Source organism: Aquarana catesbeiana, linkage group LG05 (genome assembly GCF_042186555.1).
Source record: "Aquarana catesbeiana isolate 2022-GZ linkage group LG05, ASM4218655v1, whole genome shotgun sequence".
Taxonomy (NCBI): domain Eukaryota; kingdom Metazoa; phylum Chordata; class Amphibia; order Anura; family Ranidae; genus Aquarana; species Aquarana catesbeiana.
The window spans coordinates 511,932,763-511,960,596 of NC_133328.1; positions in this window are offsets into that span (position 1 = coordinate 511,932,763).

Consider the following 27,834-nt stretch of genomic DNA (forward strand, 5'->3'; position numbering starts at 1 on the left):
TGGTAGATGCTGGTGAGTTAGACTACCATGTGTTCTTTCTGTCTGGGACTCTATAAGTGAGATATTTGTGCTTAAGTTCCTAGGTCTGCACACCTGCTGTTACCATTATGAGGGGTTTTGCCTATTTCAGCTGGGACTTTTTTTTTTATAATTTGGAGAAGTAACAGGGTGAACTGAAACACACAAAGGTGGGAGTGCACGCCTAATACTCCCAGTTGGACAGGAACAAAGTCCGGCATTATGGCAGGAAGATTTTGCTGTTGAAGTGTTCACAATTCTAATATTCTAGGATCTACCTCATATGCCCTACACTAGCTATTTGATGTAAAGATAGAATGACAACATCTGTACCTTCTTTCCTTTTGGGAATAAAGGTTAAAATCACATGAATAAAAGCTGAATCTTGTAAGCAGCCCTGCCAATGTTAGATGGTTTGTCCCAACCTTACAATTTAAATTACTTCTGAACAGCTTGGCCTGTTAAAGCGGGAAAATAATGGATCTAACTGCAAGATCAACTGGTTTTAAAAGGGAGCTCAGAAAAACAAAAATGCAGTGCCTAAAAATGGAGAGCAAATGAGCATGTGCAGAGCAGGGAGAGACAGTGTATAACTGGATTTTAGTATAGACACTTATTTTGTATTTTTTACATAGCTATATCTGCAAAAGGGGCCAGCCTGAAGTGATCTAGCAGGACCTAATTTTCTGACTAAAGTTCCACTTTAAACTGGAACTAAACTCACCTCTTTAATGCTTGTGTTTTCAACCCAACTGTCAAGCCAGAAGGGTTTTGGCCTGCTTTAAAGCTAATCACACACTGCAGCACATATGTTATTTTTTTATTTTGCCTGTAGTTAAGGACCATTACTGTAGATGCCAAACAGTTAATCACTGTCACGTACCTGGTCACAGCTGGTCGCAGGAACGGAGTTGCAGATACCCGGGAGGCAGAGTAGAGCCAAACAGAAGACAGGAACGTAGTCACAAGGATAGCCAGGTTCAGTAGCAGACGGACAGCAAGCTACCAAGACATCAGGCAGGAGCAGGGTCAAATAGGAAGCCCCCTAAAACGTCACAGTCCCAGCATGCCCAGGGACTGTGACATCATATGGGGCGGGGTCTCCGCCTATATAAGTCACAACGCAGCCCTCAGAGACCAGTCCAGCCGGAGAGAGCGTCGTGTCAACATCTGGGGGAAGAGAAGAGAACACAAGAAGCCAAGAAGCCAAGAAGCCCAGAAGTCCGGACCTCCGCTGGCAATAGAGCTACCTGAAGACAGCGGAGGGGCCGGCCGAAGACCTGGGACACCGGGAGAAGAGGCCGGAGAGCGGAGAAGAACCAACCGGACGCCGGGAGAAGATGAACCAGAGGGACCCCCGAAGACGGAAGAAGACCCCCCCCGGAGCTGTTTAATAAATTATTTTAAAAACCTGTGTTGTGTTTTATTATTGACACTTTTTACCTAGGTGAATGGGTAGGGGTACCATGTACCCCATACTCATTCACATAGGGTGGGGGGGCCGGGATCTGGGGGCCCTCTTATTATAGGGGGCTCCCGGATTCCGATAAGCCCCCCGCCCGCAGACCCCGACAACCAACGGCCAGGGTTGTCGGGAAGAGGCCCTTGTCCTCATCAACATGGGGACAAGGTGCTTTGTGGTGGGGGGGCACCGCAAGGCGCCCCCTCCCCCAAAGCACCCCCCCATGTTGAGGGCATGCGGCCTGGTACGGCTCAGGAGGGGGGGGGGGCGCTCGCTCGTCCCCACCCCCTTTCCTGACCGGCCGGGCTGCGTGCTCGGATCGGGGTCTGGTATGGATTTTGGGGGGACCCCCACGCCGGTTTTTCGGCGTAGGGGGTTCCCCTTAAAGTTCTATACCAGACCTAAGGGCCTGCGACGGGGCTCGCAAGGTTTCAATCTCGCCAAAAAAAGCGGCGAGATTGAATTCCTTTTCTAGTCCCGTCGTACCCAAGTCACGTTCAAAATGAACGGACTTGTCCGTGTGTGGGAAAGTCCGTTCATTCTGAAAGTCCAGCGGAAGTCCGTCGGGAAGACCGGATTCCGGAAAATCCGGCCGTGTGTAGGCAAGTCCGGCCGTTCAGAAAGTCCGGCGGTAGTCCGCCGGAAGTCTGGCGGCAAGTACGTCGGACCTAGCTTTCTAGAAAGTCCGACCGTGTGTATGCGGCATTAGTCTCTTGGCTGTTCTCAAATACTCCAAGTTTTTGTGGTCGGTAAAGATAAGGATAGGGTGAGAGGCTCCCTCCAACAAGTAACGCCATTCTCAAGCGCAGCTTTAATAGCCAACAATTCCCGATCTCCCACGTCGTAGTTCATCTCAGATGGATTTAATTTCTTCGAGAAGAAAGCTACAGGATGCAGTAAAGATTTAGGGCCCTGTCGCTGTGACAAAATAGCCATTACTGTGTTTTCAGAGGTGTCTACCTCTAAAACATAGGCCGAGAATGGGTCGGGATGCTTCAGGATGGGAGCCGAGGTGAACAAGGCTTTTAATTGTTCAAAGGATGCTTGAGCTTCTGGGGCCCATTGGAAGGGAACATGCTGTTTGGTTAGTTGGGTAATGGGGGAAATAATGGCAGAAAAGTTTTTAATAAATTTCCTATAAAAATTTGCAAATCCCATGAACCTTTGTACAGCTTTTCTGTCCATAGGGGCTGGCCATTCCAGGACTGCAGCGACCTTCTGGGGATCCATGGAAATACCATCAGCGGAAATGAGGAGTCCAAGAAACTGTATAGTCTGCTTTTCGAAGTCACACTTCTCAGCCTTGTCCAAAGCATGTTCTGAAAGCTGTCTTCCATTCATCTCCCTCCCTGATCCAGGCTAGATTATAAGCACCCCTCATATCTAGTTTGCAAAACATTCATGCTCCCCGCATCCTCTGGAACAATTCAGGGATCAGCGGAAGTGGGTACCGGTTCTTGATAGTTATTTTATTAAGATCTTGTTAGTCTATACACGGTCTTAAAGAGTGATCCTTTTTCTCTACGAAGAAGATACCGGCCCCTGCTGGTGAGGAAGGGGGCCGAATAAACCCTTTCTCCAGGCTTTCATCGATATACTTGTGCAAGGCCTCTAGTTCAGGTTCCGAGAGTGGGTAAATTCGACTGAAAAGGATTTCGGCCCCCGGTAAAAGTTCAATGGGGCAGTCATAAGACCCCTTTCACACTGGGGCGGTTTGCAGGCGGTATTGCGCTAAAAATACCGCCTGCAAACCGCCTCTAAACAGCCTCCGCTGTTTGTTCAGTGTGAAAGCCCGAGGGCTTTCACACTGAAGTGGTGCGCTGGCAGGACGGTGAAAAAAGTCCTGCAAACCGCTTCTTTGGAGCGGTGAAGGAGCGGTGTATTCACCGCTCCTAAACCGCTCCTGCCCATTGAAATCAATGGGACAGCGCAGCTATAGCCGCGCTGTACGAGGGATTTTAACCCTTTTTCGGCCGCCAGCGGGGGTTAAAACCGCACCGCTAGCGGCCGAATACAGCTGCAAGAACGACGGTACAGCAGCGCTAAAAATAGCGCTGTTGTACCACCGACGCCCCCACCGCCCCAGTGTGAAAGGGGCCTTAGTCCTCTTTGGAGGAAGAGTATCTGCGCTCTACTTGTTGAAAACATCCAAGAATTTGTGGTATGCACAGGCACCAACTTCACAGTTTCCGGATCAGGGTGGATGCTGAGGAGGGAAGCAGCGTTATAAGTCCTTTCCGGAAAACAATGCACCTGACAGTAATTGGATTAAAAGGAGATATCTCCAGTAAGCCAGTCAATATGGGGGTTATGGGCCTTTAGCCAGGGTAGCCCCAGGATAATGGGAAACATGGGCGAGGTTATCACATCCAGTAGGAGAAGTTCCTGATGCCCCGAGTAAGTCCGGCAAGGACCGGGTACAGTCTCTTGAGTAACTGGCCCTGACTTGAGACCAGAGCCATCCGCTAGATGAACAGCAAATCCCTGCCTCTTGGTGCACAAGGAGAGTTGGTGTAAAGTAGCAAATGCTGAATCCAAAAAACAACTGCAGGCTCCAGAGTCTATAATTGCGGATACAAAAATAGTCCTCCCCGGTAACTGGAGCTGAAGCGGAAGAGGGAGATGTAACTGATCCCTACCAGGGAGATGCATCATGTGGGGCAACAGAGTAGTGGACTTGAAAGGCTTTACAGGGCAAGTCTGTATGAAATGGCCTGCTTCTCTGTAAAGTAAAGGCAAAAACCTGTTATGTTGTCGCCGGAGGCGTTCAGAGGAAGACAGAGGTGGTCTTGGGAAGCTCCTACAGGGAGATTCAGGGTACTCCTTATTCTTGATGGGTACCTTTGGTGTTCTGGCAGTAACTGCAGGATTGGAAGAAATAGTACTTGGGGATACAGATGGCTTGGTATTAGTTCTCTCAGATCGCCTTTCACGTAGCCGTCGGTCGATCTGAATAACGAGATTGATCATATCTTCCAGAGATACACGGGCAAGTTTATCCTTCAAAGTATCAGAGTCCAAGACGAAATTGATGGTGGAGAGCAGCCTTATTCCACTGAGTATCCATACTCCAAACACGAAAGTCAGACACATAGTCCTCAACAGCCCTTAGACCTTGCTGGAGTCTGCCAGGCATGGATTCTGCAGTCTGCTGGAGGAAGGGATAGGCATAAAGCTGGGACATGGCAGAGAAAAAGGAGTCGGTAGTTGCCAAGGCCGGATCATGTTGTTCCCGAAGACGATGAGCCCAGGAAAGAGGTTCATTTAGTAGTAGTGTAATGATGAACCCCACTTTAATGGCTTCTGAAGAGAAAGTTCGGGGTAACAAGGAAAAATAAAGTTCACAGGCACTTTGGAAGGTACGGAACTGTTTGCGATTTCCTAAAAAACTCTCAGGTAAGGGCACTCTGGGTTCAGGAGGAATAGTGGTTTCTCTGAGCAGGCAAAAGTCCATTTGCGCAAAAGAACTCACAACAGCATGAGAGGTTGAGACAGGTGAGACATCAAGCTGGTTCGGTAGTCGACTTTCCATCAGTCTTTCCCAGATCCACTTGGAGACTCTGTACAGTATTGGATAGTGCAGAGATTGATCGGCAAATGTCCTCAAAAGGCGAGGCCTCCCTTTCCCTTGCTGTTACTAAAAGTAGCCAACACATTTCAGGGGTCCAAGAATGCCCCTTCATCAGGGTTTGATTGACAAGAATGTGAATAGTAAAGTCATTTTTGTTTGGCTGCCAAATCAGCTGCTGGCAAGACCTGTGCTTGTAATCACTTTGGAAAAAACATTAAAGATGCAGTTGACTTCTTTATTATTCACATTGTTGTCAAACAAGTCCTGGAGGCACTCTTGGACCCCTGAAATGCATTGGCTACTTCTTTGGATTGCCCCCCTGAATTTTATCTGAATAAAGTTGTTACTGGACCTCGTAGCAGTGGTGTGGTGCTTCAATTTCAGGTCTTAATTTGACCGCAATCCAGTTATAGTAGGATTTTCTTTTAACGTGAATGCTTTTTTTGTGGCTATTCATAACTGTCTAAAATGCCAACTGTAACATTTTATATACATTTTCAATAAAATGATGACTCCATTTACACCAATTTTCTCCTTTAAATGTACACACACACTAGAAATCGTGAGGGGCACAGCCTAAACTGGTACAGAACTGCTTCTGTTCACTGGAGAGAAGTAATTTACAAAGAAAGCTGCAAGCTCATAGTAGATGTGTCACAGTTAATCACACTTTGCTCCTAATCCTGCTCGTACGCATGGGTTGATAAATTCCCCCCAAAGCATCCCAGACATCTGAACAGTGATTATAATATTCATTTATAAGTTTAGACTGTTACTGTTTAGTAATTACTGTTATTCCTTTTCAGATCATTTAGAACCACTCACGTTTCTGATGACGGCCTGATTATGAGGTCAGTGTCAGACAGGTTTTCCAGCATTAAATCTGACAATTAAAACAACATGCTGAAATTTTTCAGAGCGTGAAAAGTGTTTGAGTATTAAGAACATGATTTTGCTTCTTGGTTTAGCCACATGCAAGTGCACGCTTTCCCTGTCCATATGAAAGGAGCACAGGATTTGCTATTAAAATATGGAGCACAGATGCTGCTCATTTTGACAGCACACTAGCAGACTACATGGAAACAAATGGAAGACTGTGATTTGCTTTACTGATATTGAACTGCAATACTATCTGCCCGTTCAGGCCCTGTTCACACTGTCTTGCTTTAATAATGCAAGGCTTATAATGCATATTACTGTGCATCCATTACCTACAATACACCTTACATTGCAGTGCAGCACTAACGTGCACTGCCATGCTGAAAATGCTGCATGCACCTTTTTTGGTGGTTAGGCAGTCCATTCAAATAAGTGCGCTGCCTTAACACAATGCACATTAATGTGCAGCATAACAAACGCATAGCTCCCAACTGTCCCTGATTTCGAGGGACTGTCCCTGATTTGGACCATTGTCCCTCTTTCCCCCTCATTTGTCCCTCATTTTGGTCTGATCTATATACAGTAGATGTATATGAAAATAACTTTTTTTCTTTCAAAAAGTGTTCCCCAGTGCTAAATCTTTCATCCAATTTCTAAATTGCTGCATTTGTACATTTCAAAAGCAAATATAAAGGAATAGTATTGGTAAAAAAAAGCCTTGTGAATTTAATTAACCTTTTTTTTGGTTAATTCTCCTTTAAGGGGGTGTGGCAGGAGGCGTATCCTATGCCTACATACATTTGCTAGTAGGTGTCCCTACTCAAAATGTTGGGAGGTATGCAAACGTACACTAACCCAGCATGACAGGGCATGGAACCCAACCTAAAATTGTAATCGGTTCCCCTGGGCTGAGCAAAATGTTTCTAAATGTTGATTGGGAAAGGTGTTGTAATTCTTTTTATACCAATTGCATAGTTTAAAACCTATAGAGGCAGGCTTCGTTTTCTGCGTCAGGACAGAAATATGAATGTACATTGGTGACTCACCATTGACTTTGTATGTGTATTTATACTGTGTTTTTCTAGAGTTCTTTAATTACAAGTGGAAAAAGGCTAAGAACACCCTTAGCCAAATGTGGGCACTTAAAGTATAGGGTTACCTTTACCAAAAAACACGCTGAGCTGTCACATATAGCTATAACAGCTTAATGTGCTAAACTTACCTTCCAGCCAGGGCTCCCTTTCACTTCAAAGAATGTAGGCCAAAACCACATTGAAAATAATCCTCATTAACCACTTGCTTACTGGGCACTTAAACCCCCTTCCTGGCCAGGCCAATTTTCAGCTTTCAGTGCTGTCACACTTTGAAAGTGTGCGGTCATGCAACATTATACCCAAACATTTTTATCATTTTTTTCACACAAATAGAGCTTTATTTTGGTGGTATTTAACCGCTTGCCGACCGGCTCACGCCGATATACGTCGGCAGAAGGGCATGTACAGGCAGATTAACGTACCTGTACATTGCCCTTTAAGAAGCGGTTTGCGGGCATGCGGGCCGCGACCTCTGTGAGTGTGATCGCGGGTCCCGTGGACTCGATGTCAGCGGGGATACCCGATCGTCTCACGGAGAGGAAGAACGGGGAAATGCTAATGTAAACAAGCATTTCCTATTCTGCCTAGTGACAGGACACTGATCACAGCTCCCTGTAATCAGGAGCGATGATCAGTGTCGTGTCACACATACCCCCCCCACAGTTATGCCCCGTACACACGGTCGGACTTTGTTCGGACATTCCGACAACAAAATCCTAGGATTTTTTCCGACGGATGTTGGCTCAAACTTGTTTTGCCTACACACGGTCGCACAAAGTTGTCGGAATTTCCGATCGCCAACAACGCGGTGACGTACACCACGTACGACGAGACTAGAAAAGGCCGGTTCAGAACCAAGCGCGGCACCCTTTAGGCTCCTTTTGCTAATCTCGTGTTAGTAAAAGTTTGGTGAGAGACGATTTGCGCTTTTTCAGACTCGTGGCTTTCAGATCGTTTTCTGACGTTCAGTTTGTGCTTGTGGGTTTGTATCTGCTCTTCAGTGCGTGCAGTCAGTTCGTATCGGAGTTTTCTGTGTGATCTTGCCTGCTCGTTGTTGTTTTTCAGGTCGCTCTTTACAGACCTTGCTGTTCTTCAGTGCGTTCTGTTACTTCGTTCTGAGCAGCCGACCGTTTTCTAGCCATGTTTCGTATGCGTACTCCTCGTACAGTTCGTGCTGTGCGGGGGCTTGGTGTTGGGGTCCTGACCTTGACACAAGTCCAGTCCATGAACAGGGTGGGGAGGAGTTCATGGACCAAGAATTGGTTGCTTCAGCGTGACCAGTTCTGTCATATGCCTTTGCTCCGTGAGAATAATCCTGATGATTTCAGGAACTTTCTCAGGATGACGGACCCCGTATTTCACCGTTTGTTGGCTTCGCTGACCCCCTATATCAGCAGGCAGGATACCTGCATGAGGCAAGCCATCACTCCGGAGAAGAGGCTGGTCGCTACCTTGCGGTATTTGGCCACAGGGAGAAGCCTGCAGGACCTCAAGTTCTCGACAGGCATCTCCCCCCAGGCTCTTCTTTGTGGACATTTACTGCTTGTGTTTGTTTGAGCTGACCCTGACAGAAATGTGTGGAGTGCAGAAAATGTCGTGATTGTGTAACCTTATACAAAGCACTGTTGGCTGTTATTTACTAAATGCAAAGACACTTTTCACTACAAGTGCACTTGCAACTGCACTGAAACAGCACTTGTAGTGCAAAGTGGATTTCCCCTTAGGAAATAACCCCCATTTTCTCATAAAACAACAATTACATCACCCCAAAAGTGTTGTATTGTTGAGACAATAATCCACACATTCTTGACGAACAATCTTTTTAATACCTGCACAATCACATGTGCATTTACCAAAGGTTTTTCTGACAAACCAACATGTTTGTTGTATACCAATTTTTGTGGTGTCATTATCCAAAATCAAAATGTGCATTTTATAGAAAATAGGCCTGTGTAAAACCAACAAGAAAAACACAAATCTTGATCTTACAAAGTTCACATTTGGTAGAACTGGAAGGCAATATCAGACATGAGTATTTAGGAACTGTGTTTGATATTGCGTTCAGATGGGGGGAAATCACCCCTGGAAAAGCCAAATTTGGAAGATGCACACAAATTTCCCAATGTCAACATGTGCTAGCTGCCATCACAGGGGATCAAGGGACGTGTTTTGGGGGAGAAAGCCCTTCCTCACCGCTACTTTATAATTGAGGAAGGGGTTGCACCCCCAAAACACGTCCATTGATCTCCCGTGATGGCAGATAGCACATGTTGACACACTGTGTGCATCCTCCAAATTTGGCTTTGGGAAAAATCACAAAAACATTTCGCACATTGTAGCAGACAAAAGAAGAAAGTGATTTGGAGGTGCTTTAAACTCGCCCCAAAACATCAATGATGTTTTTATATTTTGGAATAACATCATTGATGTTTTGCTTGATGTTTTCCAATTGTAAATTACACCCCATGATCTCCCCGATCAGGATCTGGGCACTTTCGGATGTGAAAGGATCTGGATCCACAACCTCACGATCACCTAAAAAGAGAGGAAACCCAAAATAAATTAGTTTTCAAAAAAATGCCGCCATCCATCTCTTATCTGAGCCTGTGGTCGCAGACACTCACCTGTTGTGGTAACTACTTCCACCACGTCTTCATCCTCCTGCTCAGCTTGTGTTGGGTGGATTTCCCCTTCTTCCAGAGGGGGGGGTCTCTGGTCTCCTCGGATGAGGGGTGTCCTCCGAGTCTTTTCTCCCCTATGTAAAACAAAAATGGTATAATTAGCACACAGATATTTGAGGTCAGAACTATAAAGATGAAACATTGCTTGGAAGTGGGGTACAATTGTCTATTTTAGCTGAGTTCCAAGATGTAGTTTTTTTAGTGTCCTTTGTCAAGCTGCAATACTTTACCTGTTTGGTAAAAGCTTCACAGATGTAGCCCCCCCTATAGTATACAGTGGGGCACCTGTGTGGCCCCCCTAATAAAAATGGTGTTCTTGTGTCCCACACTAGTGCTCCAGCGTCCAGATGTGAAAACAGCTGCTCAGTGTCCTCTCCTTACACACAATCTAGTTTGCATTTCATTCTAGTAACAAAGCCATCTACACAAACCAATTCTTTGAAGACAAGTATAGGGCGTCAAAATGGTGGCCAAATGCATATGGCCTAAACAATGGTATTTTATCGTCCGAAATAACAATGTGTGATCCGAACGATTAATGTGCCCATGAACATGAAAGTTGCCATTTTAAACTGTACAACAGTTCCTAAAAGCACATGGAGCAGCACGAACGTAATAAACACAAAAAGAATAGGAACACAGGACAACTACTTACTTTTTTGCAGCACTCTCTGGATCTTTCTGTACTGCTCATGTTCTCGTAATTTCAGGTCCGACCACCGCTTCCTGAGCTGATCTTTCGATCGTCGTACCCCGAATTTCCGGTGCAGACTCCTGACCACTTTCGCCATGATCTTGGCCTTTCTGACATTGGGGTTGGGGTAAGGCCCATACTTTCCATCATAGTCGGCCTTCTTCAGGATGTCCACCATCTCCAACATCTCCCCAAAGGACATATTTGAGTCCTTTAATCTCCTTCTGGATCGGGACGTTTCAGGCTCCGGCCTTTCCTCCTCCTCGTTGCTGTACTTAGCACTATCCTGCTGTCTCTCCGCCATGTGCTCTTCCTCCACTGCGCCGAACGAAAAGGGGCGGGGACTAGACTAGAAAGAACGTCAGGGGCGGGCGGAGTTATACGCATGCGCAGTGTGTATAAATCGTAACGCGTGCATCTTACGTTCGATCTGTGAGCGGAGGAAGGAGCATCGGAGACGCCGATCGTGCTAACGAAGGTAGGATCTAAACTTGGGCCTATACTGCTTCGAAATGGAAGCCTATATTGTAACAAGATTAGGGGAGTTTGGCCTGACATTAGGGTTTGTCTTGTGTTGTGTCTTGCAGAGAAAATGGATGGGTTCAACGACCACAATTTCCTGCCCCTGTTCATAGACAAGTACAGGGAGCTGCCCTGTCTGTGGCAAGTGAGACACCCCCACTATAATCACAAACAGAAGAGGCAGGCAGCGCTGGAGAAACTGCTGGAGTTGGTGAAGCCGGTGGTCCCCACAGCAACCATCCCTTATTTAAAAGCTAAAATTGGTGGCCTGAGGAGCACTTATCTTAGGGAGCGCAAGAAGGTCACAGATTCCCAGAGGTCCGGAGCTGCAGCAGATGACGTTCATGTCCCCAGGCTGTGGTACTATGAGAGACTGCGATTTCTGTCAGACCACACTGAAGTCAGGGAATCCCTCTCCACTCTTCCTTCCACTCTTCCTTCCACCCCAGCCGAGGCTTCCGATGTCCAACCTGGTCCTTCCAGCCAGGAAGAAGTGGAGGAGCCCAGCTGGAGTCAGGTATAGCATTCTTCTACAGATTTCTGGTCAATAAATAAATGATGTTTATTAGATGTTATTATTGATCACTAATTGCTGATTAAAAAAAGTGCTTTACATATCAATAGACAGTAGTGGGCACCCAAAATTGGGACAAGAATGAAAACTGCTGGGCTCAGAAGGATAGTCTTTTATATTTGTTAACATTCAATTTGCAGCAGTCAGGAGGTGAAAATTGTGTGTGATTGATGAATAAAAAACTAAAACTATGTCCCTTTTTCATACACAGGAAGACCTCAGCCAGGAGGAGGTTGTGGAATGTGGCAGCCAGGAGGAGGCGGGGATTATTAGTGTCAGCCAGGAGGAGGCGGGGATTAGTGGCAGCCAGGAGGAGGCGGGGCTAAGTGTCAGCCAAGAGAAGCCTGGGACAAGTCGCAGCCTGACTGAGTCTCAGGTCCCTCCCCTCCGCCTGCCATATAAACGAGCCAGGAAGGCCACTCCCAGTCCCGTGCAGGATTCAGCATACAGGCTGATCCAGGAGGCTTCGGCGTCCCTCAGAGCCTTCCCCAGTCCTGAAGAGGCCTTTGCCTGCATGGCTGCCACAAAATTGCAGGGCATGCAGGAGGGCCAACGCAAGATCTCTGAGGACCTGATTTATAAAGATCTTCGTAAGGGGTTGAGTGGGGAACTGACACACAAGACGGATGTCATTGAGAGCGACGATCCTCCTCCTCCTCCTGCTGCCACAACTCCACCACCACAGCCAAAGCCTGTAAGGAAGCGTGGAAAGAAGACCAAAGAGTGATGACCCTGGGTTCAGTCTGGTCTGACAGAAGATGCAGTCTCTTGTATGACCACAGCCTGGGGACACAGATGTCATCTGCTGCTTTCCGGATCTCTGGGACTTCTGGACCAGACTGCCCTCCCTTAGATAAAGACTCCTCAGGCCACCAATTTTGCTTTTAAATAATTGATGTCTGCCCTGGGGGTCCAAGGCTTCACCCACTTCTGCAGTTTCTCCAGCGTTGCCTCCCTCTTTGTTTAGTTGTGAGCCCTTAATAAAATTTTTTTAGGGAAATTCTACTCTCCTGTGTGTGTTTTCATCCAAAAAGGACAGTTTGTTGGTGACGATTCAGGTACATTTCTAAAGTACAATGTGAAATTAACAAGGGACAACAACACCAAACAATCTCCTACAGATTAAATAGAACAACATATTAGTGGAGTTGTGGGAACTTGTCACCAAAAACACACACAAACATTTTCGGGAGTACAAATCAAAATCACCAAAAAAAAAATAAATAAAAAAGAGAAACACAAAAAAAGAATCTACATTAAAGTCCAAAAATAACAAAAAATGTTGTTGTCAGATGTGAGAAATCTAAATATATTGAGGGAATCCCGATAAATAGTAACGAAATAAGTTTGTGAGAAGTGTGTGTGAATATGAGCATCAAAACTACTTAATTCTTGTCACATTATAAAGAAGAAGAGAGTGCGCTGTATTAAACCATTTTGAACATTGCAGCGTGACGAAAGTGCTGTATCCATTCCGAACGCTACGTTTACCAGAACGAGCTGTCCCGTGTCAGAATTTCTTCTGAGCATGCGTGGCACTTTGTGCGTCGGAACAGGCCACACACGGTCGGAATTGACGCGATCGGATTTTGTTGTTGGAAAATTTTATCTCCTGCTGTCCAACTTTGTGTGTTGGAAAATCCGATGGAAAATGTCCAATGGAGCCCACACACGGTCGGAATTTCCAACAACACGCTCCGATCGGACAATGTCCATCGGAAAATCCGACTGTGTGTACGGGGCACTAGAATCACTTCCTAGGACACACTTAACCCCTACAGCGCCACCTAGTGGTTAACCCCTTCACTGCCAGTCACATTTACACAGTAATCAATGCATTTTTAATTGCACTGATTGCTGAGTAAATGTGAATGGTCCCAAAATCGTGCCAAAAGTGTCTGATCTGTCTGCCATAATGTCGCAGTCACAATAAAAATTGTTGATCGCCGCCATTACTAGTAAAGAAAAAAATTATTAATAAAAATGGCATAAAACTATCCGCTAATTTGTAGACACTATAACTTTTACGCAAACCAATCAATAAACGCTTATTGCAATTTCTTTTACCAAAAATATTTAGAAGAATACGTGTCGGCCTAAACTGAGGAAAAAAAAATGTTTTTTTTATACATTTTTTGGGGATATTTATTATAGCAAAAAGTAAAAAAGAATGGGTTTCTTTTTTAAATTGTCGCTCTTTATTTGATTATAGCGCAAAAAATAAAAACCGCAGAGGTGATCAAATATCACCAAAAGAAAGCTCTGTTTTTGGGGAAAAAAGGACGTCAATTTTGTTTGGGAGTCATGTCGCACGACTGCGCAATTGTAAGCCGAATCGCAAAAAGTGCTCTGGTCTTTGGGCAGCCAAATGGTCCGGGGCTTAAGTGGTTAATCACTGCTGGGTTTTTTATTTTTTGCTAAAAAAACGAAAAAAGACCAAACATTTTGAAAAACAAAACAAAACAGTTTTATAGTTTGTTATAAAATTTTGAAAGCATGTAATTTGTTTCCTTCATTGATGTGCGCTGATGAGGCTGCACTGATGGGCACTGATAGGCTGCACTGATAGGCACTGATAAGGCAGCAATGATGGGCACTGATAGGTGGCACTGGTGGGTACTGATGAAGCGGCACTGGTGGTCACTGATAGGTGGCACCGATGGACAGCACTGATAGGTGGCACTGAAGGGCACTGATAGGTGGCACTAATAGGTGGCACTGATAGGTAGTGATGGGCTCTATTGGGTGGCACTGATGGGCACTGATAGGTGACACTGATAGGCAGAACTGATAGGTGGCACTGATGATGAGGCACTGATAGGTGGCACTGGTGGGCAATGATAGGTGGCACTGGTGGACACTAGTAGGTGGCACTGGTGGGCACTGATAGGCAGCACATATATGCACTGGTAGGTGGCACTGGTGGGCACTGCATAACAGCAGTGGCTCTCCGTGATCGGGAATGATGGTCCTCTGACAGAAGCTGATCTACTGTTTACATCACATGATCAGCTGTCATTGGCGGACAGCTGATCACATGGTAAGGAGCTGGGATCTGCCACTAACTCCGATCTGTGATCAGCCAACTTTCATTGACTTGCTGATCACAGAGTGCGCTGTGTGCGCCCTGCAGGGAGCATGCAGGCAGTGCCTTCTTGGGAGGACATACATGGGAGCTCTCCCCATAATAAAGGCCTGCGCTGTAGCCGTCTTTCGGCTATAGTGCAGACAGAAGGTGGTTAAAATTATCCATAGCCTGCGGTGGCTCCATCCTGAGTTATTGTATGGACAGAGCAGCCAATGGGATTAACACCCCTAAGCCCATAGGAGGTAGTGCTGTTCATTTGGGCCACACATGGTCAGTAAAAGATTCTCCCTTGCAGTGGGACTGCACCCACAATGTAAGGATTAAAGTGATATTGAACCTACATTTTTTTTAACTTAAAAATACCAAACATGTTATACTTACCTGCTCTGTGCAATGGTTTTGCACAGAGCAGCTATGATCCTCCTCTTCTCGGGTCCCCCACCAGTGCTCTTGGCTGCTCCCCCCTGCTGATTGCCCCCATACCAACGCACTTGCTATGGGGGCATTCGAGTGTGTTTGCTCCTGAGTCACCTCTGTGTGTCTATGGGACACAGAGTGTGGCTCAGTCCAGTCCCCTGCTCCCTCCTCCCTCCCTGGTTGTGATCGACAGCAGTGGGATCCAATGAATTTGCCTGCTGTGTCTCAGTGAATGAAGAGGCAGAGACCCAGGAGAGCAGCGGCTCTCGCTCACATCGCTGAAACACCATCAGGTTCAGGTAAGTATTGGGGGGGGGGGGGGGAAGCTGCATGCAGAAGGTTTTTAACCTGCATGGATAGAATGAATGAAGGTGAAAAAAACTACTGCCTTTAGAATCATCTTAATTGTTTAGTCTAGAGGAGCAGTAAAAACACCTGGACCCTGTACCTGCCTTGATGATGTCAAAGGACTTTAGAGCACAGAAGCATTGGAGAGAAAAGGTTACAGAGACCAGTCTAGCAGGGCAGAAGAGCCTGCAGTAGCAAAGAATAGGGTAAGTTCATCTGCTTTTCCATATCTTAGGTTTCCTGGAGTTTAGCTTTAAGTGAACCTACTGCTTTGTCCTGCCGGGGGGCTAAGCAACAGGTTGAAAGTTCCAACTACCAGAATGGCAAATATTCAAATAATATAGTCTACTTTTCAGAGGTAAGGGGGTGGGGGTGTTGTGTTTTTTTTTTACTCATGTCCCTTTGTGCACATAAAATATTGAATAGTAACACAGATTTCAGAGTTACTGGGACAAGAAGTTGCACTCTGGGTCTCGGCAGCTTGTTGGAGGGTATTACACTGACGCCCTTATTCTGAAGAAGGATCTTGTTATCTCCCTCACTAAAGATCTACGTGAGGATGCTGGGTGGCAGACAGCTCCTCAGAGACTGTGAGTAAATACCTTGCTGGGGACTGATAGTGCCAGAAGGTAAATAAGTGCCAGAGGTTGCTATATGGACTGCTGAGGTAAAGTCAGGTAAGATATACTGACCATTCCCTGCTACCTCCAGAAAGCTGTTTTTCGAAGATTAGAGAGGGAAATGTGTCCTTCTATTGTTTTTACTAATCATTTGGAGTAGCCTGTGTCCTAAACACCTCTCCAGTTTAAGTTCTTCAGCAATAAACTCCAAAAAGACATAGACTGAGCCTTTATTGTCAGTGTGTGTGGGACTGAGCTTGTGTGACTGGCAGCCTCTATACTATTTTGTGGGAACCTGGGCATATTCTCAGCAGCCCCTTTGGGGGTAAGCACAAAATTAGAGTTCAACTTTAATGGGTTGTTCTGACCTATGTGCTTTCCAGAGAATTTTGCTCATTCTAGGCGATGACACAGTGGCTGCATTTCTACATTGAAAAGTTCTGCATGCAGCAGTTTGGTTACACTTTGGATTGCGTACCGTAGAATACTCCAAAGAGTGCTTACCATCACACTCTCTTGACCTACGGTTTTCTTTGCAAAAATCTGAACTAGGGAACCTCGTGTAAAAGTATAAAAGCCCATGCCATAATCTAATTCAATCTGAGTGCAAAACTCACAGAGTGTCTCCTAAATGATCTAAAAGTCTCTTTATTTTGGAAATTCATAATAAATAGTTAACATCTTTCCACCTTAGCTACTGCTTCCAGTCTTGTTTTTGAATTGCAATCAAGCACTTTTTCAAGTAGGCAGGTGCATCATTTCCTTTTTCTCTAAAGCTGTTCAATTTCAACAACTACATATCGTAGCATCAGTTAATTTAGTACTCAGTGGCAAGTGTTTGTAGAGTGGCCTTAAGCCGCAGTTATATAAGGGTATATGATAATGCTGGATGGTTCTGAGAGAACTTGTTGAAGTCCTTGGTGTATTTTAAATGTTTATTTGACGTAAGACAATACAGTTCTTTCACACATGTATCATAGCCATACTAATAATATTATTATATTATAGAGAATGCGCTGTGTACATAGAGTCAATGAAAAAGTGAACATAATCATACTGTAAATTACTGCATTATAGTGAATGGGTTGTGTATAAAGTAGGTTTTCCATTTTTATGTGGTCTGTTAGTAAAACAGACCTTGATGACTATGTTGCTTTGGGAAAGGGATCCTGCGAGGCACCAAAACATCAGTTTCTCAAGCCTTATGTGACACATGTGTCTTTGCAATAAACGTGTGAAACCCATCTATTTGGAGTGTTGGTGACATTGCTTCTTTGCATTTGGTTCTGGCACTGCAACATCTGTGGCATTCACTTCAAGCACCCATCATTACAAGGTTGAGTGCTCTGCAGTGTTTTTTTACTGTATGGATGTATGATTGTTCAGCAACCCTCCATATGCAAAAGGCAAGCTACTTCTGTCCTAATCTGTACATATAGAGATATCAAAGCCGATTTCCAGGTATTTCTCCATGAATGCAAAGCATTTTCTGCTTGGATGAGGTGAAGAGGCAGGGCCATGATGTCACAATCTCCACCATGCCAATCTGAGAAAGCCTTGTATTCATTGAGAAAAATACAAGGAATTTTTTTTTTTCCCTGATGACGTCACTCTGGTGCATCAACACAGCACTTCTGGTTTTCAGTCCATGGAACGCAGGGCATCCCAGACACATTGTTTTATACACCTTTAACTTCCTGATTGAATGTAAGTGTTTTTTTAAGCCTTTTACCTAAGACATTTTTACATATTCACACTATGAAGCTTGCCTCTGTCTGTTTACTCTCCGCATGAGCCTACCATTGATGTTAATATTGAAGATTGAGGAGAGGAGGGGGACTGCCTGCGTAGGGATGCACAGAACACCTGTGCTTCCCCGTGCATGTAAACACGGCTTTCTAGAGGCGTACGCAGTAGTACGTTCCGTGTGATTGAGGCCTTACACTTACATACCATATGCAGAAACAATTCTTGATTAAACAGATTTATAATACCAGACAATAACCTCTATTCAGAATGATCTGTAGAAACTTGATCATCCAGAGTTTAGTGAACTATACATATAAATCCCTGTGCAAGTTATAACATTAGTAGGCTATTAGTTCCTTTTAACCTATATATTTTATACACTGTATAGTTCTCCTATTATACACTACCGTATACATAAAAACAAAGCATGATTAAGGTGATTCATAATACCAGACAATAACCTCTATTCAGGATGGTCTGCAGGAACTTGATCATCCAGAATTTAATGACCTACACTTACGCACCTCTGTGCAAGCTTTAACAATAATAGTCTCTTAGCACAGTCACAACAGGACACACTGCTTTCCTTCTATCACTGAGGTCATGGGGTGAAAGCTAACCGTGTTCACTTCCATCCCACAGTTATTGTTCTATAGAAAATCTGAAACAAGATGGTAATTTTGTTCTAAGGAAATTATGGGCCTTTTATGAGCATATGTGATACTCTACATGTTGCTTGGTAGAATATAGATAAATTATAACTTTTACCTACACTTCAGGGTGCTATATGCAGCCACATTCAGTACAATACTGAGCCAGGCCAGGGAAATGGAATTAGTTTATATTCTAGAGCAGCTTTTTTCAACCTTTTTAAAACAGAGGAACAATTAAAATAATTTTTATGTCTCCAAGGAGACTTGCTAAATTGATCTCTAGCTTATGGTATATTTGCGTCATCAGTAAGATGTGAATATAATAATACATAAAATAATGGAGAAAGCAGAGTACCTAGCACATTTGATACTCAAAACACCAGCTACTCTATAAGAAAGAAATGTTTCAGTAACAATTATGAAATGGAACAAATATTAAAAATGGAAAGAAAAGAAACACCAGCAGTAAAAATTGTAGTGCCCCTTACATTGGTGGTCAGTAGAAGAGTTCCCAGTTATATTCGTAGTCGGTTTAATGGTCCCATACACTGGTGGTTGATGTGTGAAAGATACTCTTACATGTTGGCCAGTGGGAAAATTTCCACCTTACAAACAGCTAAAAGGATAATTGATGTCAGTGGTTACTGGGAGTTAGAAACTCTTCTATGCTCAAGGAACCCCTAGCAACCTCAGGAGGAATCCCCCCCCCCCCCCACGTGGCCCTTCCCCTGACTTCTCTGTCAAGATCAATGGCACAACCATCAACCCATCTCCGCATGCCAGGGTGCTAGGTGTAGTCCTGTACTCTGAACCCTCTTTTCGGCCCCACATTCAATTACTTTCCAAAGCCTGCTGCCTCAACCTCTGCATCATCTCCAAAATACGCCCCTTCCTAACCAATGACACCACAAAACTCCTAATCCACTCCCTGGTTATCTCTCACCTCGACTACTGCAACTCCCTCCTCATTGGATTACCTTTAAATAGGCTGTCCTCCATTCAGTCCATCATAAATGCTGCTGCCTGACTCATCCACCTTACAAAACCACTCAGCGTCTGCTACTCCTCTCTGTCAATCCCTCCATTGGCTTCCACTTGCCCAACAAATTAAATTCAAAATACTAACAATAACTTACAAAGCCATCCACAACTTGCCCCCCAGCTACATCACTAACCTAGTCTCAAAATACCAACCTAATAGTTCTCTTTGTTCCTCCCAAGATCTCCTGCTCTCTAGTTTCCTTGTTATCTCCTCCCATGCTCATCTCCAGGACTTCTCCCAAGCCTCTCCCATCCTTTGGAATTCCCTACCCCAATCTGTCCGACTATGTCCAACGCTATCCACTTTAAGGCGATCCCTGAAAACTTTCCTCTTCAGAGAAGCCTATCCTGCCCACACCTAACAACTGTACTTTTATTTTCTCTATTAGCTCATCCCCCACAGTTATTACCTTTTGTATCACTTGACCCTCCCTCCTAGACTGTAAGCTCTAACGAGCAGGGCCCTCTGATTCCTCCTGTATTGAATTGTATTGTAAATGTACTGTCTGCCCTCATGTTGTAAAGTGCTGCACAAACTGTTGGCGCTATGTAAATCCTGTATTATATTAATAATAATAATAATAATAATAAAGAGGCTCAGGGACCAAATTTTGGCCCTGAGCCAGGTGCATTTTTGCACTGGCATTTTGTTGCAATTTTCACAAGTTTTGTCAATCGGCAATCGCTGCAAAACCACACTGCATTTGGGGTGCCATTAGGAATGAATGCATGTTTCGCTGTGCTTATAGATTGATTCCAAATCGTTCAGTGTGAATGGGGCCTAAGTTTAAAACAAGTAATAATTACCGGTCAAACTGGTCAACTCATTCCCCATGACAATGCTTTTGTCTTCCTTTGTCCTCGATGGCTTGAGCCTTCTTTGTTTAGTCATCATCCAAGGTCACCATATACTTTTGGGACAAAAATACTAGCTCAGAGATGATACATTATTTTAAATCCAGATTCGTGTGCAGGATCTTGCCGAGTGCATGTTCTCAGCTGTGTGTATACTGCTGTCTCACACAGCTTAGCTGCTCCAACATATTATTACATACACTATTCCCCTGATTTCTCTTATGTTGTGACCTACCAGAACACACACACACTTCACTAAACAGAGGGGCCCTTTCTTCACCTTAATAAACCTGACTACATTAAGGCAAACTAGTTAATAAAGCAGAACTAAACTCTCTAAATCAAAATTAATTATTTGTAGTCCTTATGCTACTAGCCTTAGTAAAAAGATTGGAGGGTATGTCACATCTACTTAATTTAAACTTTTTTTTTTTTACATTTTTTTTTAGTTGCTTCCTGGTTTCTGGCCTAGGCCTAGGTTTCAATTGGAGGAAGGGAGGAGGGGCTTTCTCAGCTAAGAATACATTTCTGCCTGCATGCTTGAGCTAAGGGCAGATGGATTCCAATAAGTAAATGCTACATCCGCCCTTACTCAAGATGGCCAGGGATAGAAATGCTATGGGGTGTTTTTCAAAATTATTTCTGAAAAAAATAAAGCATGGAAACCTGAATAGATGGGTGAGTTTTCTGAGAATAATAAAAATGAACGAAATAGCGTTTTCAGTTTGTGGTGCTCAGATACAGATAAGTTCCGCTTTAAAGTGTTACTAAACCCAGGACCCTGAATTCACTATAGCTGGTCTCCCGCAGTACACAGAACATGGAAATGCAATTATTTTAGTAAATATAAACTGCTAAATATATTTTCTCATCAGCAGTATATAGCAGTCTTATGACTTCTATCAGTGTCTGGATAAAGCTTGTAGAAGGAGTTTTCATTCTTCCCTGATTGTCCCATAAGGCTGTAGAACCCCTGACCCTCTGTCTGGACAGTGCTGATTAGCCCTGTCCTGATCACATGCATCCTCCCAAGAAAATAAACAAACTCCCAAGCAATGTGTACAGATAGATAGAATGGGGTAATAGTGCTCCCTATACTTGGTTGTAATGGGCGTGAGTAAGTGTAAAAGGAAATAAATTAATAGTAATACAAAGCCAATGTGCTGGCTCCACAGCGGGGGTGCCCCACCTAATTGCAGGTTATATGTATAACCAGGTGTGCTATTACATATATATTCTCCTCACAAGATATGTGGTTATTATACTTGTGGTAGTGATATTATGTGAGGATAAACCAAAATTATACACTCATCAAGTAGAGAAATATACCATAAGCAATATCCCTATAGAGACCAAAAAATAACACACATATGTATACACTCATCAGTGTACAGTGCAATAATCAGTGATAAATTAAAATAAACCTCCGTAACTATAGCTTAAACAATATTAGCATCATACATAGTGAATATCCCAGTATGCCCATAGATCACCATGTAGTGACCAATTCGGTAAATGATATACAGCTACCAGGTTATAAAGTCCATGAGCATAATAGGTAAACAGAGTTTTAGAAAATTTTATTTTAAAGGCTACAAAACACCTCTCCTTGTCATCTATAACTGAAGGGAGCTCCATTTTCTCATGTACGCTGAGGATCACCCTTATAACTCCATCGACTACGCCGATAAGGAGATCATAGAGGCCATATCTATATGCGCATTGCCCCTTTGGGGTGAATGGATCTGGTGAGTGGGGACCCTTGAGGGGGAGCACTAAGTCACCAAGGATATTGAGAGCACTCAAGTCATGTTTTGGAAAATTCTTTTTCACCGTTTTGAAGACACTTTTATGCATTAACTATGGACTGTTATATAAACACTTTAAAATAATAATTTTCTAAAACTCTGTTTACCTATTATGCTCATGGACTTTATAACCTGGTAGCTGTAAATCATTTACCTAATTGGTCACTACATGGTGATCTATGGGCATACTGGTATATTCACTATGTATGATGCTAATATTGTTTAAGCTATAGTTACAGAGATTTATTTTAATTTATCACTGATTATTGCACTGTACACTGATGAGTGTATACATATGTGTATTATTTTTTTGGTCACTATAGGGATATTGCTTATGGTATATTTCTATACTTGATGAGTGTATAATTTTGGTTTATCCACATATAATATCACTACCACAAGTATAATAACCACATATTTTGTGAGGAGATTATATATGTAATAGCACACCTGGTTATACATATAACCTGCAATTAGGTGGGGCACCCCCGCTCTGGAGCCAGCACATTGGCTTTGTATTACTATTAATTTATTTCCTTTTACACTTACTCATGCCCATTACAACCAAGTATAGGGAGCGCCATTACCCCATTCTATCTATCTGTACACCTCTGAAGTATCCCTAGGGGAGCTTCTTTAGGGGGGCAGCATACCTATATATTGTCTTAAGCGCAGTCATCACACTACATACAAACTCTCAAGCAATACTCACCAAACTGAGCATGTGCAGTGTGACTCCAAAGGCTCTGTCTTATCAGGAGATGGATTGGGGACTGTGGAAGAAGGGGAGGATCAAAGAAGACAGGATTAAACAGCCTTTTTAAACAATGCAGAGGATTAACCCCTTAGGTTCCACAGTGAACATAACAAGCATGCTTTACTGCATATACAGACTGATTTTACTGTTGTAGGTTTAGTAACACTTTAAAGGTAATAAAGTTGGTAGTACTTACCTGCCTACCTTTTGCTTAAAAAAAAAAGTAATCAGTGTCAGGATTCTTCTTCCTTCTATCTCTGCCACCCCACCACAGTTTGTGCCTCATTTCGCACATGCACCATGACACATTAAACCCACCTGCTGAAAGAAAGATTCTCTTTCTTCAAGAAGTCACAAAGTCTGCTGAGATACTGAGGAAAAGGCTTTTTTTTCCAACAGGTGAGTGTAATGTTTTGTGGCGCATGCGGCGCAAACATCATGAGCCTGATTTTGCACATGTGGCATCCGATATTACACTCAACTTCTGGAAAAAATACTATTTTTACCCCTAATGCCGTGTACACACGACTGGACTTTCTGGCAGAAAAGGTCCGACGGAATCATTCCGTCGAATATTCCGATTGTGTGTGGGCTTCATCTGACTTTTTCTTTCTAAAATTCTGACGGACCTAGAAATAGAACATGTTTCAAATCTTTCTGACGGAATCAGTTCCTATAGAGAAAACCGCTCATCTGTATGCTATTCCGATGGACCAAAAACGACGCAAGGGCAGCTATTGGCTACTGGTTATTGAACTTCCTTTTTCTAGTCCCGTCGTACGTCATCGTGTTCTAAACGATCAGACTTTGGTGTGATCGTGTGTAGGCAAGTCCGTTTCAAGGGAACTCCGTCGGAAAGACCGTCGGAATCTATTCTGACGGAAAGTTTGGTCGTGTGTACGCAGTATTAGATCTTGCCATTTAGAAACAAGATCTTCCTGGAAATCATCGGTATTGTAGCCTTCTCAGGGGTCAACCGTGAGGCCCCGGCTACATCAACATTGCCTCACTATATCAGGAAGCTGAAATCAATTAAGTAAGTAAATTAATGTAAGTAAACAAAGCAAGCTTTTTTTTTATATATATATGTCTTTATGTTTAGGGATCTGTCTATATAGCTGCATGTCCCTGGAATTTTTAGCTTTTGGGGGAAAGGTCCACTTTAAGGAAATACACATTAGTATGGGCATTTGCACTAAAGATTACATTAACCATTAAAAGGCTGAAATAGATATAATGTCACATTCTAGTTTTAGTAATTACTGATTTCCCTCTCCATTCTATAATTTATCATGAGATTACAGAATCCTTGTTCAAGTTATCTCAATGTTCTATCATCAATCATTTCATTGATTATATTTCTGTAGCTGAGATCATGCTAGCACTCATCACTTCTCTGATAGTGTTCATAAGTATTACCATATCGAAAATAGAAATGTTCTCATAAGAGAAAATTACTGTATTTAAAATTAGGCTATCAAAAGAAGTCTTTAAGGTTTTAGTCCCTTACGGACATTTAAATTTCCAGTATTTAAAAACCAACCACGTAATTAGCTGCTAAGCCCCATGAATTATTTAATAATTTGTGTTAGTTTTCAGTTTAGCTATAAAGAGTTTATCTTTATATAAATAACTGATATAGTTGATGTGGTTTTAAGGAAAAAGATTACAAGAAAACACCAGCTTCATTTTTCTTTCTTCCAAAATTAATCAGTTATGCAATATTCTAGTCATTTTCACTGGTGGCTCTTTTTTCCGATCTTCGCTCTGTTGAAGGCTCCATCAGACCCTTCAGCATTCAAAACGTCTAGGGGGCGTCAGATAGATGCCTGTGCCTCCCCACCTCCACCACATGTGTTGTGATTCTTTTCACTTACCTCTACATCATTATGGCATCCTTTAAGTCAAACATATAATATTAGGATTAAAGAAATTCTTTGGCACCACATCTAGGCATCCAGATTGGTGGTGGAACCGCCGCGATTCTGCCCGCGATCCCGAATCACAGCAAATCACAGGACACCCTTGCGATCCCCGTCACTTCCAATGGCACCCCGACTGCTGCCTGATTTTGCCATGATTGATGCCCAATGAATCGCGGTAAAATCGTGCAAACGGAATCGCAGTATGCCTGTTCCGGAACTTCCGTTCCAGAACTTCTATTGGGCGACAGGCATACCGCGGTTCTGTTTGCATGATTTTATTGCAATTCGTTGGGAGTCGTACTGTGACCTGGGTGCCATTGAAAGTGACAGGGATCGCAAGGGAGTCCCATGATTTTCCGTGATTCGGGATCGTGGCCAGAATCGCGGCGATTCCACCCACGATCCGGGACGTCTAGATGTGAACGGAGCCTCAATAATAACACAACATTATCTAAGTAAAAATGATCTTGACGATTTTCATTTTATTCAAAATAAAAACAGAATGCTAATAAATGCCAATATAAAGCACCTATACAAACTCCCACATGTTATTTGATATAGCATATATTGCACTGTCCATTTTTAATGAATAACCCCCCATTGTGCCTACATTTCATAGTCTGGTCCGCCTGTCGTATTATGCAGGCTGTGCTTGAGCAGTGGGTGCGTTCAAGAGGCAGGTTGTGACTGGGAGGGGGTGTGTTCCAGATTGGCCAGCTAAAGAATGAAAACTGACCACATAAGCACAGATCAGCTTCTGTGCTTTGTGTGGTCAGTTTGGTACAAGGAAGAACGGTAACTTGCATGATCAACCAGGTACTTCGGATGGAAGAAGTACATGAAAATGATAGAGAGTAAGATGTATGAAATAAATGTGCACAAAAAAAAAAAAAAAGCTATTTAGAGAAACTTTAATCTACATTCCATTTTAAAACTAGGAACAAGCATCTGTGTGCACTCCTAATTCTGAGACTATACAGTTCTGAGACCATGCATCCTTGGGCCTTAAAGAAGAACTTTATTAAAATAATCAGAGACTGCTTATCAACTACTGAGACAACAAACTGTTTGGCCAGGAGTATGTTATTACAATATAGCATGTAGAGTGCAGGATCAGATCTAATATACATAGTGCAATGGTCAGAAGTATATAATGTACAGCCCAGTGTACTGTGGTCAGGAATATGTAACATACAATGATAAAGGGTATTATAGTATACAGTGCCAGAACAAGGTCATTCAGCACTCAAGGCAAATATGGCAAACTGCAAGTGGGTCAACATTTTCAGGTTTTAAACAAGCAATGGCAAGACAACATATTGCCTCCTCACCACCTGTCAAATGCCCTCTGAAAATCGGTCCACTTCAGATCACTTTTCAAGGGTAGCAAAGATAGCTGCACGCTTGAATGAGCGAGCCCCAAGGGTGGGAGGAGCTAAGGGGCTCTTGGGGGTTTCTGAGGAAGGGAGAGGAGTCCAAGATTCAGTTGTCCCTCCACCTTCTGTGTATTCACTCACTACAGACTTGAGATGTGTGTTACCAGCAGGGGCCCGCTCTCTTCCATCCATAGGCTGCTATCAGAGGGTGAAGAGAATGGAATTCTCCCTCCAGCAGCTACCCAGGCCCCTGCTCCTCCTGACAGGAGTGATCTTGCGGTCACTCCTATTAGTGAGGTGCAGGAGAGCAAAGCAGCCAAAATTCTCCAAGCACCCCCTTCCTCCACATATCAGCATTGTGTCGGGGGCATTTTTCCCTTCTGCCCCTCCCCCACTCACACCTATATCATAACCCTGACTGCATGGTGGTCAGGAACACATAAAAAACATTGTATGTAACATAATCCTTAATGCGGCACTATGTATGCTGTGCTGTACCTTGCAGAGTCCTGACTGCTACAATTCTAACATACACAGTACAGAGGTTAAGAGTATTCAACGCACATCAGAGAATGCTGAATTTCAGGCAAATGTATCCACCCCATCAACAATCTGCCTTAAGATAAATTTTCATGCAAAATCTCCTACTTTATTTCCCCCCCAAGAAAAAATTTGTCTAGTAAAAAATTTCCCCAAGAAAAATCTTCCCCACTTTTCCTTAAGCTAAATTATTCCCTGGCTCAACAAAAAATGTTCCTCAAAAGCAATCCCCCCAAAGCCACTCTCTACTGTTCATGCCCTGAAACCCCTCTCCCACATTTTATTTCTGCGCCCCCTACACCCTCTTCCCCCACTCACCTCTACACTTCCTGCACCCAGTTTCCACCACTCACCTCTACACTCCCTGCTCATCACTAACTTATACATATCTCTTCCATCGCTTACATCTGAAAGCCTTGCCCTCCTCTGCACCATGTGTCCTTTCCACCACTCCTCATCTATGCACCCCTCTGCCACCACTGCATTTCCCATGCCTTTTTAACCACTGTACCCCCACACACAAACACTCACCTACCTACCTCTACCACCATTGCACCTTTAAGTTACGCAAAGATTTCATTGTGCATCTTTAAAACCTTCTTGCCATTGGCGTCCTAACAACCAATGATGTCATCTGTTGATAAGGAGGACATTGGGCACCTGCACAGAATCCTTGTTTGCTCATCCTCTGCCCCCCCCCCCCCCTCTGTCAGCACTGGGGCCACATTAGCTGAGGTTGAGGGAGTGAAAATGAGGGAGAAGAAAATTGATGGAATACTATTTAGTACAAGTGTGCAAAGGTGTTTTTTCTTTGGAAGAATAAATCACCTCTAACCTTGGTTGTCCTACATGTGTGGATGTTGCTGCATTATGTACAACTATTAGTTTCTTTTTTTACATTTTAGAATAGGATGCTTCGAGATTGAGGAAAATTTTCAATGGTACCTTGACTGAAAACAAGGTTGAAAAACACTGATCTAGAGCACCTACTTGATCAGCGCCCTGATGAACATTTGTAGGGGACACCACCTTAGAAATGACTTTAATACTTCTCTCCTTATACCCTAAAGGAACCTTTTCACTGGTGGCTCTTTTCTGCATTGTCATCCAACTTACAGCACCACCAGGGCCCAAAGAATTCATAGGCATATGCTTACTTTTT